The sequence below is a fragment of the Ruditapes philippinarum genome, unplaced genomic scaffold, assembly GCF_026571515.1.
Source record: "Ruditapes philippinarum isolate M1 unplaced genomic scaffold, ASM2657151v2 ctg2372_1_1_1_1, whole genome shotgun sequence".
Taxonomy (NCBI): domain Eukaryota; kingdom Metazoa; phylum Mollusca; class Bivalvia; order Venerida; family Veneridae; genus Ruditapes; species Ruditapes philippinarum.
The window spans coordinates 28,346-46,747 of NW_026857664.1; the positions used below are offsets into that span (position 1 = coordinate 28,346).

At 33.3% G+C, this 18,402-nt stretch overlaps 1 long non-coding RNA gene across 1 annotated transcript; it reads right to left on the reverse strand.

The window, feature by feature from the left end:
- Positions 1-3,149: 3,149 nt before the first annotated feature.
- LOC132750523 (uncharacterized) lies at positions 3,150-17,822 on the reverse strand. The gene is made up of 3 exons (XR_009628563.1): positions 17,704-17,822; positions 3,588-3,690; positions 3,150-3,253 (listed from the first exon to the last, which is right to left on the reverse strand). It is a non-coding gene; the product is annotated as an uncharacterized LOC132750523 (long non-coding RNA).
- Between the last annotated feature and the right edge of the window lie 580 nt (positions 17,823-18,402).

Here is an 18,402-nt window from a genome sequence, read left to right on the forward strand (position 1 = left end):
TGACTTTGACCTTTGACAATTTAACCAATAGGGGTTATCTTCTGGCCAAGATCAATAGACCCGTGAATTTCGAAGGTAAATCGTCCATGAGTTGTTTATCGGAAACAGATATTACCTACAATGTCAATGTGATCTTGACATCTGACCCCTTGACCCCCAAAATTCATTGAGGTTATTTTCTGATCAAAGGCAATGAATATGTGAAGTTTGAAGGTCAATGTTCCATGGGTGATCCAGTTATTGATAGGAAACCGTACAAAGTCAATGTGACCCTAACCTTTGACCCCTTGACCCAAAGTAAATAGGGGTCATCTACTTGCTAAGATCAATGCACTTCTGAAGTTTGAGGGCCAAAGGCTCATGTCTTGTCAAGTTACTGATCGGAAACAGTTTTTACCTACAAGGTCAATATGACCTTGACCTTTGACCCCTTGACCCTAAACTCAGTAGGTGTTATCTACTGGTCATGAACAATCATATTATTACCTACAACTCGGTTTGACTTTGACCTTTGACCCTTGACCTTAAAATCAACAGCGATCATCTACTAGTCATTAACAATAATCATACAAGGTTTGAAGTTCCTGTGCCTAAGCAGCCTTCATTAGTTATTGATCCAAAACCAATTTGGCTACAGAGAGACGGACCGACAGACAGATAAATGAAAAGCTTAACATTTCTTTGAACGGAGTGGTGGCTAAATATCTGCTTTCAATCAATTGTTCCCTAAGCATTCATTAATGAGTATTAGAAGTATATGAAACGAGTTAGTTACGGGGTATAACAGTGGCTTGAGCGACATCGAGGGATGTTTCTGCGAAAAAAACTGTCAAGGTCGGTAGGCCGAGAGGATTATTTTTGCAGAAACATCCCCAGATAACAATTTCCTCTGAGTAGGTGTGTGCTGCAAAAGAAACGTCACCCTGCCTTAAACAATTTTGGAGTTATTACCCTTTGTTCATTTTTACACTGGGAACTCCCAGTGTCCGGGACGTAACTCTGAAAACTACAAGAGATATCAACAAGACGTTGTTTTCTCTGTGTCCAAATCTGTTTGGGTAGCATTACCCGATTCAACCGACTTTTTTGTTTTTGTTTGTTATTCTGAATGTGCTACCCCATGGCCCTTTTGACCCTATGCCCGCTTTGAACCACCAGAAAAAAAACGTAAACAGATATATAGCAGGTTTAAAAAAAGTCAACTGTTATATATCAATTGAGTTTCTCCTATATGAATCAAGTGAATACAAATGTAAAAGCCTAGCGATACATGCTTTTTTTCAATAATTGCTCGCATTCCTTTACTTACCGGTTTATTGTTTTCTTATACATCAAATTTATTTCTTGTTATAATTGTTATAAGTACAACAATCCGTTATCTAATACTTTTCAACATAGTTTACTTCCATTCTCTACAAACCTTCTGACTTATCTTCAGAGAATTCTGTCCTGGTAGATAAGGTCGTTCCTGATACATTTTGTTTTGCCTTATAACGACTACTTTCATCTAAAGTTGAATATGGAAAATAATCATCCATTGTTGTTTTAAGGTCTGGAACATTATAATGATATCATCTTAGTATTAAACAACGAAATATGCAAGTCCATTTAACACAAATGACGTAATGTTAGTTAAAGCTATGTCGATGTGTTGTTTCTAGTTTTATTTTTATCCATTGATTTCATGACTAAGACTAGTTTTAAAATAAAACATTATTAAAGAATCTATAAAATATTGATTCCTATTCCCGTGAAGATTTATCCAAAGCGATAGAAAATTGGAAGAAGAATGAAATGTAAAATTAAGATTTAATATGATAAGTTATTTTGAAAGGTTAAATGTGCTGTGTAAATATTAGGCCATATAAATTGAACTACGAATCAATTCCCGACAAAAAATGTTGTAATGAAAGCTCTTTACAACTGTTTTCTGTATATTAATAGGTGCATTGTTTCGTAAAGAATTATGAGCATATTAATGAATACGAAAATTAAACATGACTGTATCATTTCGAGTAGTAGGCTATTTCATACCTGATGTTTTATGTTCAAGCTTTTCACCTCTTTCAAATCCACTCTCACTAAAATGATAAAAATAAGAACCAAATTGAGCTGACACGATAATGTCAAAGTGGCCAAAGACCTATTTATATGTGCTTTTTAAAACTATTTTTAATATATTAAAGTTTAAATAACTTTATCCTAAACCAATAAAATAATCAATTATTTTGGTATAAATGTATCTTTTTGTGCGGCATTCAATCAACATTACACATGATTATACATGTATAGTGGATATCATATTATTTCGTATTAAACTCGATCTGCTAAGTAAATGGTCAAGTAATACCTGTATTACTGCTTTCAGCGTTTATGTTCTCTTCTAGTGTGCTTATTTACTGTTTTCGTAAGATGCTTTTATACTACATCATACTACATATTATACTACATATTTGGATATGATACATTGAAATTGTTATGAAAATGTATCAACGAAGTCCTACAATAATGCTTTCGCATGTTTCCCCAATGTAAAACAGGTATCAATTTAGCAAATATACTAAACTACTTATCATAACAAATCTTTATGTCGACAAAAGAGCAATTCAAAGTGTTTCTTATTGTTGTCCGACTCCTCTAAACACCACCAATCAAATCCATACTATAACCTACAAAATATATAATCTTTGGTGCTTATTTTCTTCAATAAAATTAAATGCTGATACTCACCCTCCAAAATATATTGCATCATCTATCTGTTTTACCCATTCCTAGAAATAAAAATATGAATAATAGTAGTCCGAATAATTAGTTAGATGTGCATAGCAAGTATGGTATGTGTTAGCAAATCTAAAGATTGATATATACATAATTGAAACATGAGCCCTTGATATTTCTCAAAATAATAAGAAAGTCCAAGGGGCATTACACTTTCAATAATTGCTCGATCGTATTCAAAACAGAATTTTATCTAGACATTCTGATGATAAATCTGCTCAATAAATATCATTTCAGAATGTGTAACCTTTGAAAATGAACGTTAACTGTTGGTGGACCGATAGAAAGACCGACCAACCAACATGTAACAGTAAAGAAATATGCTCTTCCTTTTCCAAAGGTGTGTGTGGATAGAATGTATATAAATATATATACCGTTCTTTTGAATGAGGATTTACAGAAACACACAATTGGCGGTCTGTCAGGCTCTCTGAACGTTAGCATAAATGTATTATTGTTTTCGTGTGCAGTGACTCTGAAAGCAAACAATACATTTATTTTGAAAATATTTGTTTTTTTTGTATATCGATAAAGAATATAAGAAAAAATGTACAACTTTACTACTAGTTTTTGAAAAAAGAACATCATCTGACTGGATGAATTTGAGAGTGTATTTCTTATAAATATTATAATCGGAGAAACTTAACCTTTATTATAAATTCATTAATGTAAAACAAAATTAATTCAAAAGTTGTTTTTAATTTCTAACATGTGCTATTTAGTATCTAATTTGTATATTCTTTACTTTCCGTTTATCGTGCTAAGAAATTGAGCATAAAGAATATCAAATTAAAAAAATGAATACAAACCTTTTAAAATCTTTAAAAGGGTAGGACTGCTTTAAGTTCTTTGCATTCTGTTTTGAATACACATTTAAACACCTTTCTGATATGATAACAAATCGACGTTTCCCTGTAAAATATATTTTTTGTAATTAATCCCTAACAATGGTATGTGTATGCGCCTGCTTACGTTCCTCTTATGGTGAGTGAAATAGAGTGTTGTAAGTGCAAATACACATTCGTTAAAAATATATTTGATTTTCCAAGCTGTATGAATTATCGTATATATAAAAACATAAATGTTGACTTACAACATATGTAACAAATTAGCTCATGATAGGCCTTATATTCTTTTTCTGGCAATAAAACCTCTCAGTGGAGAGGTTTAATAAAAATTTTGATAACCCTTTTAATTAAAAATGAGGATTAACTGGTAAAGCTTATGCCTGCATCTATCTGCATAATGTATAATGTACATTAAAAAGTCATTGGTAGCAATGGAATATACATTGTTGATATGGAAGTCAATGGTTTGTATCGAAGTTAATGATTGTTCAATTGATCAGTTACAAGAAGGTACTGTATTTAAAGACATTTACTGGTTGTAAATGGCACTGGTTGCGCAGCCTAGGGAATTCAATGGTTGCTATGAAAGCCAGTGGTTGCAAAGAAATTCATTGGTTGCAATGGAACTTAATAGTTGACACGATATGTTAAAAGTTTTATGAAAATCACTGACTACCATGGAAAGCAAATGGTTGCTATGTTAGTCATTGATTGCTTTGAATGTCAATAATTGCTCTGCTTTAAAAGTCCATTCTGTAAATTCATTTATTAATAAGTAAAACCCATAGACCAGTGTTTGGGCAAATTTTGACCTAAGGACAAACAATTAAATAGCATTGGTAGCGCTTTACTAGACGAACTTTCATTCGATGTATCATAGGTTTGGCCAGAAGAAGATTTTAAATACTGTTTTATTACTTATTAAAGAAAATACATGACTACAAATTTGACCAAAAGCCAATAAATTTGAATAAAAATGGTATCGTCTAACAAGACGATGCTTCATCTAGTAGCTACACGGGGGTGGAACCCCGTACGTATCTCAAAAATGAGCATTGGTAAAAATTATATGAGAATTTCCGCTGCAAAAAGGTCAATCGCAAAGTAAGTGTTTATCTTGTAAACATTTTTATAAAATTCAATCCTTTTTTTTTTAGAAAATCGAAATGTGATTCTACCCTCCTGACTCTCCTCTATATTACCCATTTTTGTTTTGGATTTTATGCAGTCTTCATCGAGATTTTCCTTCCGTCGTGGGATCAACGCTAACCCTGCGATTGACCTATTTTTACAGTCACATCTGGTGTTATGCTTCACATCTGGTGCAGCGGAAATTCACATATAATTTTAACCGATGCTCATTTTTGAGATACATATGGGGTTCCAACCCTGTGATCTAAGTTCCAGACATTGCGATTATACAGGAGACTGTTAAGATATTTAATGTGATTATACAGAAGACTGTTAAATTTTTTAAATATATAGATGTATAAGTAACTTTTAAAACCCTTGCCCCCTATATTGGGCTTGATATTACCACAAGGCAATGATTTGAACAAACTTACAAGCGGGCCACTACATAGTGTTTCTTTTAAAATATCTGTGATTTCGAAGAAGATATATACAAGTGATTTATATATCCTACATGATATAAAAACCATGACCCCAAGGTGTACAAGAAGATAAAACTTGAATGAATGATGTAAAAGTATATTTAAATAGGTCAAATGAAAGAAGCTGTACAGAAATACAATCTCCAGTTGATCAAATGCAACCAATTAAAACTTATTCACAAAATTTAAGATAGAAAACATATCCTTTAGAGATCGGATCAGTGTCCTAACAATAATGATCTGATTAAAGCAGGAAATCAAACATTAATTAGACAAAGTTCGTGGGGTTTTCCTAGTTTAGACAAAAAGAATCTGAAGATGTATACGTATTATTATTAGATGATACTGAATTAGTGAAAACACATTTAGCAGAACACACGACATGTTTTGGTGAAGAAAAACTAAAACAAAAAGGCCTTAGCATTACGATGTCATCAATGTTATACTTATTAGATTGTTTTATAACATTCATTCAACATATTGATCAGAACAAACTGTTCTGGTTTTTTTTTCATTCGCTTTAAACAAGCAAATCTTAAACTTCAATTTTTTTAGAATCTGAAGTTCAATATCTAAGACATAGCGTATGTGACAAACGTATTATACTTGATCCAAATAATATTGCAATAGTCCTTGAATGAGAGACACCTTAAACTGCAAAGAAACGAGACATTTTTTTGGCCCGTGACCCTATTGAAGGAAATATGTTATTATAAGAACTTAAATTGAATTGCAAAGCCGCTAATGGACTTAATGCAATTAATGCAAACCGATAGTTGTACACAGGGCATATTTTAAGTATTGGCTTCAACTCAATGTAACCATAATTTAGAGGTGAAAATGTATTTATTATATATACAAATAGAAAGCTCCTAAGTCTCATAAGTCTATTTTTGCACGATTTGCCCTTGACAATCACATACACTTTTAGCAGGAATTTCAATAAATATGGTTCTGTATACTTGTTGTAGATATGGTTGAGTTACATTGTGAATTGAGAGCACAATTCAAAGGTTATTTGGTAAATGTGCGTCAAAAATAAAAGGGATCTACATGAAGTTTTTGGAGAATATGCCCTTTTATATCATAAGATTGTCATATGAGTGTCAATATTTAAGACACGTAGAACAAATGGTAAGGATGATTTACACACCGGACGGCAAAATTCCGCTACCTCTGAAAGTTACAGTTGAACTGTCAAAGACATAAATGATGAAAAAGCAAGATATATAACGTGGATGAGAAAAGTAATATATCGGGCCTTTATACGTCATATGCGTTTTCCATCGTGAAAGAAAAGTTAAAATTCAGAAATAGTGCGATCGTTGGATCTCGCATTCGTTGACCGAAGGTTGTTGCTCTAGTCGTAGCTGTAGCGTTAAAAGAGTAATGTACATTCAATCACTGACGGGATAGTGGCCCGTGTCGCTGTGTCTGGGCTGTGTCAATATATATTCTATCGTGATGATGTTTTCAGTGCTGTACGAGGTATGTTCAAAAAGTTCGTGGATTTTTGCTGTCCTTTTTTTAATTGGTTTATAAAATTACCCTTAGTGGATATGAATCAAAAGAGTGTCTTTATTTCTAAAAATAAAATTTACTTTTATTGTTAACTTTTAATTTCTTTACGAGTTATGTGCAATTTAATAACCATGGCAACGCAACATCGGCGCACGCCGAAATTTTCATATAACGTTTAAATATAAACAAATGTTGAAACAAACTGAATGATTGTTTGATGAAGTAAAATACAAGTAATCATCTATTAATATTTAAATAACATGAATCTGAAATTTGACGACGTTTTGACGTTGAATAGCTGAACAAACAGGTTTTGAGCAGCAGTAGACAAGCGGGTTTGTTGGGAAGTATTAAAAACTAGAACTAGAACTCTTTCGGAAATTGTTACTAATAAATGTGTGATACTCCTTTATATTTTAATGAGGTGATTAAATTAACGAAGAACAATGAAATGGCGAGCAAGTCTCTTGGTTTCAGGTTACGCAAGCAATTCAAATACGGTAAATACGTGCTCACAGACAGAAAGGGCGACGGATAATTTTAAGCGGCAAATTGTTGGGACGTTTGTAACGTCAGTTGCTAAAGATCTACAATGTCCAGACATTATGAAAGTTTTGCGAGATGTCTGACATGTTTAATTTCTGCATCGGGTCTATGCATTCAATTCTGACAAAACAATTTAATTTAATTAAAAAATATTTTATTTCATTCATCAGGATATATGCGTAGTTAATAACTACATAACAAAGAACCCAATATCCAGGTACGCAGTATCTAATTACTCCGTGAAAATGCACATGTGCATCGGTCAGCCCTGATTCAAGCTTATAAGAGGTGCAGACAGTTACGGTTTTTATTTATCCTTCTGATATTCTTGACCTCTCGCCTTGTGACTTTTCATCAAATCCATACATCAAATCTTGACTTCGCGGTCGCCTGTTCGAAACCCGTAGTGTCGTCTGAAGCGCACTTTACCAATGTATAAACAGTATACCAAAATAAGTCTTCCAAAATGCTTCTTTGATGCATTTTCTGATTCTGGATAAAAAAAACATAAAAAAACGCGCCACCGTTGTCATTGAAATATTCCCCTCGTATTATATTATTTAATTGTTGCCAAATAGACTTTAAAACATTGGTACTTCCGACTAGTTCATATACATTTATCATTTAATTTACCTACATTGTATGCACAAATGCTCCTGGTATTGTAATAAGAAAAGGAAAACAAGATGGAATGAAAAAGGCTGGTCCATATTCCAGCAAGTCATCGTAAAATTCAGACATAACTAATATGAAACAAAAAGAATAATTTCTAGCGACTCGATTCTCTGTGAAATACTTTAGATACTATTTTTAGGGAGACAATTCCATACCGGATCTGTCTATTTAGTTTTAAAGTATATTTTAGTTTCAAATTACCAACGTGTAGAATTGCTCGCTGGTTAGATGAATTGTCTGAGTATGACTTTACAACGCAAAAACACAAAGGCATATAACATTTTAAAAACGATGAGAATGTGTACGGCATTTCACATTGTCCTAATAAACCTGAAAGTAACGATATAGACACAGACAACGTTTTCACAAACGCGTTAAACAAGCAGAGCCTGGAAATATCAGAAATACAAGCAAAACATCACTAGCACTAATAATACATACAATGTCAAGTACAAGAAAACAAAATGTTAGCAATGTTAAGGATCATGTACACTAATGAATCGTTTAACATGGCTTATGTCGGATTATATTGAAATCAATTGTAACCAATCTCAGTTTCTCTCGGCATTTTTCGCGTACACATTTTTAGTATTTCTGTAAGTGGGTGTTTTCACTATGACGTCATTATTTGATTAAATTTCAATATGTCGTGTTATTTAAGCCGTGTGGTGGCTGCAAAAAAGGCTCCCCGTACATTTAATCAAAGATGTTATATTTTTGATCCTTGAAGATCGTTCAGCACGACATATGTGCTGTGTATACATGTTATGCGGTATTTTAAGTTAATTCTGTTTGGCCTTTTTCAACTTTGGTGGTTTCAGTATTTCTACTTGAATGCTGTATAATCCCCTTTAGGGATATGTTGCCTGCTTTTAAATTGTCTTTTGACGTCTTGTCTGTGAAAGAAGACTTCATAATAGCATATAGAAATAGCCTCTTTCAAAATTTTATTTTATTTAGTTTAGGGCACACGCATTCTTCTATTCGGGCACCATACGCGGTATGACAACATCTGCAGATGTTTCTAAATTCAAATGTCACCATTTTCGTGTTTAAATGTTGAATTCTGCTTAAACCGGTACTTGGGGGCGTGGACGGTTACTTGCACTTTCGAGTACCGGCCATGAACAGACTCAATCAAACCGAGTCTTAACATTTTTTATTTGCGGTGTAGGGCTTTCTTTAGAGATTATGTTTTTCTCTTTTGAATTCATTTTCATTAGGATCCGTAATCCGTAATACTGTTATTAATAATGTAAGTTGGTTTAAGTTACTTTCAGTGACAGCCATTGTCAGATCAGTTACAGTTAAATGAGCGTCCGTGACCGAGTGGTTAAGATGAATGACTTCTTTCCCCACACCGTATGTACGAATCCTGACAGGAACTTTTTATGTTAAAAAGCTAGCATACATATCGTCGGTGGTATTTTTCCCTGTCCTGTTTTTGTTTGGGTCCGCTAGGGCTCCTTGCCACTGGTTCTTGTTGCTTGGTCATGTGGGGGTTGCGTTCATTGAACGACGCCTTTCCTTGTTGATCTTGTTTATCATTTTTTTACTGAGGTGCCAGTTCGTGCTTGAAATAATGCACGAAAGGAAACCAGAGGTATTCCTTCACAACAAAGCTTGAAAGTGGCCACGTGACCTACACTCGTATTACTTAAAAAATCCAACAAAAATAATAAGGTTACAGTAAACATGTTATTAACTTGTTTATGTCAAAATACACTTACAAAATAACCGCATACACCGTGGCACAATCAGTGGATTTAAAAATTCTGGAAACAAAGTGATCCCTCGGAAGCATTAATCACAACAAAAAAGTATGATTCAGCTACATAATGTATAAGGAATAGGGTAAATATTTAAGTTGAAACTGAGGAGTGGTATATTGTTTCGGAAATATGATATCCGCATATGATTATTTCAAAAGGTTTGCATACATATATTATTCATGCATTTCAAAATGGTGTTACTTTAAACAAGTTAAGACCAGAAAACAAGTTTTTTCCAGATTTTATTGGTATCGGGTCAGGGAAGAAATAATTCTATGGATATAACAATTCGAAAATTGTTGGGCAAATCAACGATCTTGAACTAATTGAAATACACCACTTGGCAGTGTATAAGCTGGGACATCTTTAAACAGGTTATGTACAGATTGGCTGGGTCCGTTTTCGTGACATCTTGAATCAAAACGTTATATTTTGGTAGAGTAAATGGATTCAATACAGCAATGGTAAATATTTTGCTGTATTAGACCAAAGTGCAGAAACTACTGCAACAGTAAGATTAATAACGGTTATAAAAGCTAGGATTCAAATGGACACCTTTTATCATTCATAGTAAAATAAGCCTTAAATTTGAGAGAAAATTTTTATAGGGGTCTGTTAACTACTGAAAATTAAGAAAACAAAAATAAAATAAAATAGAAACTCGAAATGCAATTACTAGGCCAAAAGCTTTACGAGAGATCTTACTAGAATTATAGGACCCTATCTATAAAATGTACGAGCAAATTCGTTGAATTTATATCCTACACCGAGCAATGGTTAGTACGAAAAGAACAACTGGCGACATATTTTAAGGCTTTTCAATACCGTCCGTCAAACTGCACCTACACTATTTACAAATTTGTCGTGTTGAGCGTTCTTAAAGGGTTCTGTATTTTTACGGCCCGCCATAAAATGGAGTGTGCATATAGTGTTACCCTGTTCCGTAATTTTTTATTCCGTCATTCCGTTATCATCATTACACACATTCAACTCAAATTTGACAGTCAAGTTCGAATTAAGCCATAGTCCAGTGATTTTGGAGTTATGCCCATTGGTGAAATGTTCAGTTTCCGGTTATTATATTCCCAACGGTATTACACTTTAAACTCAAATTTGATATGTGGATACGACAAGGAAATGTTAAGGTCAAGTTCGAATTTGGTTATGGTTCGAGGATTTTTGGCAGAGTTATGCACTTTTTGCTTTTAAAATCATATGAAATTTTCAGTTTCCGTTCATCATCGCCCAACGGTATTACACATTCAACTCAAATTTGACATATTGATATGTCAAAGGAATGCGCAGGTCAACATTGTTTGATGATTTGTGGCAGAGTTATGTCCCTCTCACTTTGAAAATAATATGATTTTTCCCGTTCATTGTCACCACAACGGTATATCACATTCTACTTAAATTTGACGAATGGATAATTCAAAGAAATGCACAGGTCAAAATTGAATTTGGCCAGTGTTCAATAATATTTTGCAGAGTTATGCCCCATTTACTTTGAAAATAATACAATTACAGTTTCTTTTTATTATCGCGAAAACGGTATTACACATTCAACTCAAATTTAACATATGGATATGTCAAATTAATGCGCAGGTCAAGTACAAATTTGGTCATTGTTGGATAATTTTTTTTGCAGAGTAATGCCCTTTAACTTTGAAAAAAGGAAATTTTCAGTTTCCGTTCATTATCTCCCCAACGATTATACATATTCAATCCAAATTAAAATTTATGGATATGTCATAAGAATACACAGGTCAAGGTCGAATTTAGTCCTTGATTGATGATAGCCGATACATTTATCCCTCTTGAAGTTTGAAAAAAAAATAGAAATTGTTAGTTTTTGTTCATTATCTCCCAAATGATTGTACTTATTCAACTCAATTTGTCATAAAGATACATCTTAGGAATAAGCAGTCCAAGTTTGAATTCGGTTGTGAAATGTTAAAACATTTAAAATTTTGGCTGCATGCGGGGGCATCCGTGTCGTGACGATACATTTCTAGTTCTTTATTTTATAAAATCAATATATTTATCATGATATAAACAGTTAAAAAGGGTATAAAAACCAATCTGTGATGAAATTATTAACAATTGACATAGGAATGCTGAAAACGCATCAGTTGTTCCAAAAATTCACAAGTGACATAAATGTGCTAAAATCCAGTATGTTAAATAGTATTATAGTATTTTGATCACATCCGTGTTATTTGTGCCGTGTGGCGTCTGTAAAAAGTCTCCCCGTACATTTAATCAATGATGTTATATTTTCGATCCTTGAAGATCGTTCAGCACGACATTATTGTTGTGCTTGTGGTATTTCAAGTTTCAATTTTTCGGCATTTTCTAGTTGGGTGGTTCCAATATTCCTACTTGAATAATGTTGAATCACCCTTGGGATATGTTGCCTGCTTTTTTAAATATGTCTTTTGACGTCTTATCTGTGATACGCAGGCTTCATAACCTCTGATCCCCTTTCAAAATTCCATTTTATTTAGTTCCGCCCATTATTTTCTCGTTTAGGGCACACGCTTTTTATTACTTGGGGATCATACGCCGCTTTTCATGGAATGGCACGAAAGTGTCACATTGAAGGTTCCATGATAACCGCCGTATGAACACATCTGCGGATGTTTTTCAATTCAAAATTTTACTATTTCACGTTTAAATGTTGAATTCTGCTAAAGCCGGTGCTAGGGGGCGTGGACGGTAACTTGCACTTTCCAGTACCGTCCATGAACAGGCTCAATCAAACCGAGCCTGCAACATTTTCATTTTGCTGTGTTGGGCTTTTTTTAGGGATTCTATATTTATCTATTTTATCAGATGCAAACTTCTTTTTTCCTGTTGATGGTTCCCATAAAGATATGTTGAAATCAATACAACAGTTGCAAAGAAATAGCAAAATTGCATACTACGCAACTAAGAAAGAGTCATAACTATGTATTGAAGGGTCTGGCCGGATCAAGGCAACGATGAGTGCATCCACCCTTGGTATCAAGTATTCCATTAAGTTTCCATAAATTTAAACCAGAAGTAACAGAGAAATTGTAAGGAAACGATAAATGCTCTTTATGCTAATCAAGGGTCATAACTCTGTGTTGAATGGTCTGGCCGAAAACAGATGACTTAATGCGCCTCTGCTCTTGATATTGATGGTTTCCATAAAAGTTCGTTAAATTCCAGCTAGTAGTTGCAGGGAAGTTTTGCGGAACGGTAACTGCTCTATATACATATTGCATAATTATCAATGGCTATAAATCTGTCTTGAATTATCTGACCAAAACTAGTTGATTGTATGCACATCTCCTCTTCGTATTGATTGTTTTTTTTTCATGAAATTCAGTAGCTACAGGGAAATAGCAGAGAAACGTTACTGCTCTTTATGCTGATGCATACCTAATTAAATGCCATAACTGTGATTAAAGCTACATTTAATAAATATGTAAAAATATTTTTGCCGTCGGCCTAAAAACCAAGCATTCTACAGTTTCATTAACCTTTTTAACAGTATCGTTGTAAATTTCATCAAATAATGTTTATAAATAAGGATTTAAAATGGAAAACCCCACGGTAACACTAAAGTTCGTATATGAATTTTAACATGCAAATGAAGACTATAATCAGCTCGTGTATGCGCTACGTCACGGTAATAAAGTTTGCCAGTCGAAACACAGCAAATATAAGATTTTCTTGTGCAAACACACTTTTACCGTTTAGGTTTCACGGTGCACTAGGCCTTTGGTTCAGAAAAAATAATCATCTCATAAAAAAGATTAAATGTGTATGAAAATATTTGTTACAATGCGAAAATATACCGATAAATTAGAACTGCTACTTACAGTCATGTTTTTTTATTTAAAATTAATGTACGGATGATCTGAAGGCAGAGTTTCTCATGCAAACAAAAATTGTACTTTCGAATTCGCCACAATGAGGTTGCACATTTGTATGCTCATAAAACTCATTTTGGTTGTCTGGACACAACAATCAGATCTGGAGTCGATATGAAACCCAATTTATTAATGAAATGTCGCTATTTCTGTTTTTATGAAATTTATTGAATGTAACTTTAAGTGTCTGACCACAACAAGGCAACGATATGCATATCTCCTCTTGGAATTAATGCTTCCCATTAAGTTCCTATAATTCAAGCAAGTAGTTGTAGAGACAGAACCCGAAATCGATTATGGCTCTAAATGCATAACTGCATAACAAATGAAGGGCCATAACTCTGTGTTGAATGGTCTGAGCCGAATAACCCGACGATATGCGCATCTCCTCTTTGTATTAATGGTTGCTATAAAGTTTCGTTGAATTCAAACTAGTAGATGCAGGGAAGTAGCGCGGAAAATTGTACTGCCCTCAATGCATAATGTTTGTTTGTTTGGATTTTCACGGCACGTCAACACATAACTGGCCATATCGTGTCGAATGCTATAATAGGTTTAAAATGTTATGTAAAACTTTGTAAATGACAAAAGAAATGAGCCAATTAGATCCTAGAATACAAGTTTATCTCTTTCAAATAATCAGTTATGTTTTTGATGGAATTGTAAGAAAGAGTTCTTTGAGTGAATTTACAGAATAAAATCTATTACGGGCCTGTGAAAAATCATGACATTTAAGAAGAAATTGCTTGACAGTAAAATTTTCATTACAACCTACACAGAAAGGGGCATTATCATTTGTTAGGAGATAAGAGTGGGTAATTTTAGTGTGTCCAATTCGGCATCGAAGAAGAACTGTTTGATCTTTGCGGTTTGACAGAGATAGAGATGGTGACACATCAAGAGATGGGTTTATATCGTGAAGTTTATTAAAAATGGCATTGTCCCAATTTGCTTTCCATTCAGATAATACGAGTTTATTTATAGCCGGTCTAAAAACACATGCAGGTAACAATTAGTCAGTTTTTTGAAAATATAATGATTGTTTAGCTAAAGCATCTACTTTTTCATCTCCTCGTATACTTACATGACTTGGTATGCAATATAATTAATACATTTTGTTTTTTGTATATCATGAAATCGTAAAAGAAGTTTCTTTACCATGATATTGTCAGATTTATTGTTTTTATGGATATTAAAACAGAAAGCGAGTCAGAAAATATCACAAATTTAGCATGTGTATGCTGTGCTATGCATGATAATGCTAAATTGATAGCTTATGTTTCAGCAGTAAAAATTGATTCATTATCTGGTAACCTAATACTAGATGTAAAATTATTTTCAAACACAGCCGCACCTTCTTTGCAACCTTCTTTTGAACCGTCCGTATAAATATGTATAAAATCTTCATGTTCGTCCTTAATTGCTAGAAACTTCTCTTTGAAATATTCAGGTGAACTTGATGACTTTTTATTTGTGAAAGGTTAATATTTATTTTCGGGGAATTATAAGTCCAGGTTGGAATGTCCTCATCGTCATTTTGAAGAATACGGTCTGGATTAATTTTATGTTTATCTAAATCATCTTTAAAACGAAGGCCTAATGGTTTAATTTCCTTGCATATTGAAGTGATAGATTTTTTTGACTGACGATACTGCATCACTTATCAAGGGCCATTACTCTGTGTTAAAAAGTCTGGGACAATGCGACGAGACGGCATTTCCTCTTTGTATTAATAGTTTCAATAAATATTTGTTGAATTCTAGCCTTTAGTTGAAGGGAAGTAGCGCAGAAAGGACTTTTGTTCTATATGCATACTACATGTATACTGCATAACTAATCAAGGGCTTTAACTGTGTGTTGAAGGATCTGAGCGTAACAATGGGACGATATGTACAGCTCCTCTTGATGGTTCCAATTAGGTTTCATGGAAATCCAGGCAGTAGTTGCAAAGAAATTGCGCGGAAACAATTATTGCTCTATATGCATACTGGGCAAAAACTTTGTGTTAAATGATCTGACCCTTAAAAGGCGACGATATGCGCATATATTCTTGTTATTGAAGGTTCCCATAATGTTTCAAAGATTTGTAGTCGGTCGTTAAAGGGAAGTATCGCAAAAACGATTATCGTTCTACATGCATACTGCATAACTAATCAAAGGCCATAACTCCGTGTTTAAAGTTCTGACCCAAGCAAGGTGACATACGCGCATCTCCTCTTGCTATTGATGGTTTCAAAAAGTTTAGCTGAATTCAAGCCAATAATTGCATAGAAATAGCGACAACATTATTGCACTACATATTATACTGAATATTAACTAGTCAAGGGTCATATTGATGTGTTGAAAGGTCTGACCGAAACAGGTTGATGATATGCGCATTTCCCCTTTGTATTGATGGTACCCTTTAATGTCGAATTCAACTCTGTAGTTGCAGAGAAGTAGCGCGGACACTATTATTGCTCTATGGATACTGCATAATCAATCAAGGGCAATTAATCTGTGTTGGAAGGTTTGAACAAAACAAGACAAACTATGCGTATATCCTCTTGGAGTTGATGTTCCTTAAAAGTTTCGTTTAATGTCAGCCAGTAGTTGCAGAGAAGGGAAAGAAATTCGGACGGACGTCCCAACATTTGGTGTTTATGTGCCTTTTCTTTGATCTTTATGTGGCATTTCCCTCATAAACCAGTGAGATTACCATTAGGTAATAGTTAAATTAGCTCATAGACTATTTGATGTTTGCCCGTACACACAGACAATTCTAAAACAAAAATATCCCTGTCGATTCTATTGGCGGGGGAATTCAAACTAAGAGTGACTTAAAACTCGGATGTTCAGCTGCCAATATATGCTACCCAAAATCACGGCACACAGTTGATACCAAATATTGTATTGTAAAGAAAAGAAGTAAGGTTGTTAGCTGAAATTACATTCGGTAGCAGTACTTGTACTTAAAAATAGTATTCAAGTATGGTGGATATATTGAACACCTAAAGTAAAGATAAACGCAAGCTTATCACTATTTAAGAGAAAATTTAAATAGTAGAAAACTAAACGTCAAAAGGGGATTAAAGATGAATCAGTCATTAACAGTCAGTTAAAATGTGTTATAGTTTGGTATTTATAAAATTCAAAATCCTGTCAAATGGATGACTTAGAGTCATTTCAATTGACAAAATTCACAATATCTTTTATTGTAATAGTTTTTTTTTTCTATTTACATGCCTTTTTTTGTAAATTATTCGATGAATCTGTCGTTATCTTAATTTTGTTCAACATACAAATATATAATTACGCTTTAAGCCCAAAATATATAGTATTGATACAGAAATTCATGCTTGAATTTTTAAAAATGTAATTTTAGTAGTGTATAAGAAACAATATTTTATTTGGTCAAGAATATTAAAGAGGATATTTGTATAAGATATATGTGTAATGATGATATGAAAGTCGTCGTAATATATGTGAAAAAAAAACAATCTGGAAACAAAATGATCCCTCGGAAGGATTAATCAAATCAAAAGTACACGAACATAGCAGACTCGGTTTGATTGAGTATATACATGAAGGCTAATGAATAAGTGCAACATCCCTCACGCCCCCTAGAACCGACTTGAGCGGTACTCAATTTTCAACAATTAATAATGCTAGCATCAATGTTCCCGAAAATCCAAACGAATATAACAACACTTTAAATCTCTTCATGGTACAATTTTGTACAAAAATAACATAATTTGAACAAACTTTAGAGAAGTTCATAACAAATTATTCCAAGTCAAATATCTAGCCTTTGTGTTGTTGGATGTTAACGCATGTAAGTTGACCAAACTTTAAAGCAGACTCAAACCACTTTACTTTTTTGTGATTGGCATCTAAATAATTTTACTGTGAATTTTGAATTTTAGGGTAAAAATATCAATCAAATTGTTTAGGAGAACACGTTGTTATAAGAAATTGTTAATAATGGTGACCTACGGACGTACTGATCCCACAAAACAAACTTTCCGTTGGGCACTTTTAGCTACAGAGAGTAAAAAATAATACTTACAACGCTTTCCAAACCATTTCTTGTGCTTAACTTGAATATTTAAATACCCTTTGAATTGGCATTGAATTTCATCTAATTCAGTCGAAGTCGCCCCACCTTAAATGCAAGTGAAATTAATATCAACATTGGGCGGAATGAAAATATTACTCACTACTTGTTTACCTTGTTAAAAGAGATATTGGAATAACGTGAACAAGCATGATTCTTTTTTATTCAAAACATTTCCTTTTTTTATTCTTTAGAATGATTTAGAGTCCGCTAGCCTTTAAGTTAGCATTTCAAATTGTCATGATTACATAAAATATGACTTAAGAACAAAATTACTTAGATCTTCTTGCATCACAAATGCAAATAGAAACAAGATCTTTTGAAATGTGTTAGTACGAGTAAAAGGCAAAGGTATGTAAAATCAGCGATGTAAAGCGATTTAAAAAATTTACATTTCAATTACAAACATTACTTAAATGTTCTTTAAACTAAAGTACAAAATGAAAAGTGAGATCAATTTAGTTAAACCACTAAAAATGTCTGCAAAAAAGGGCTAAATTATATAAAATGTCACTGAGCATAAGCAATTTCCAAATAAAATATGTTTCAGCAAATAGATTTTTCAAAATGTAAGCGAATTATGTAATTACATGAAATTCTGATTTTCTGTAAAATAAGATATAAACTTTTTTCAGAATGAGATTGAGTTAA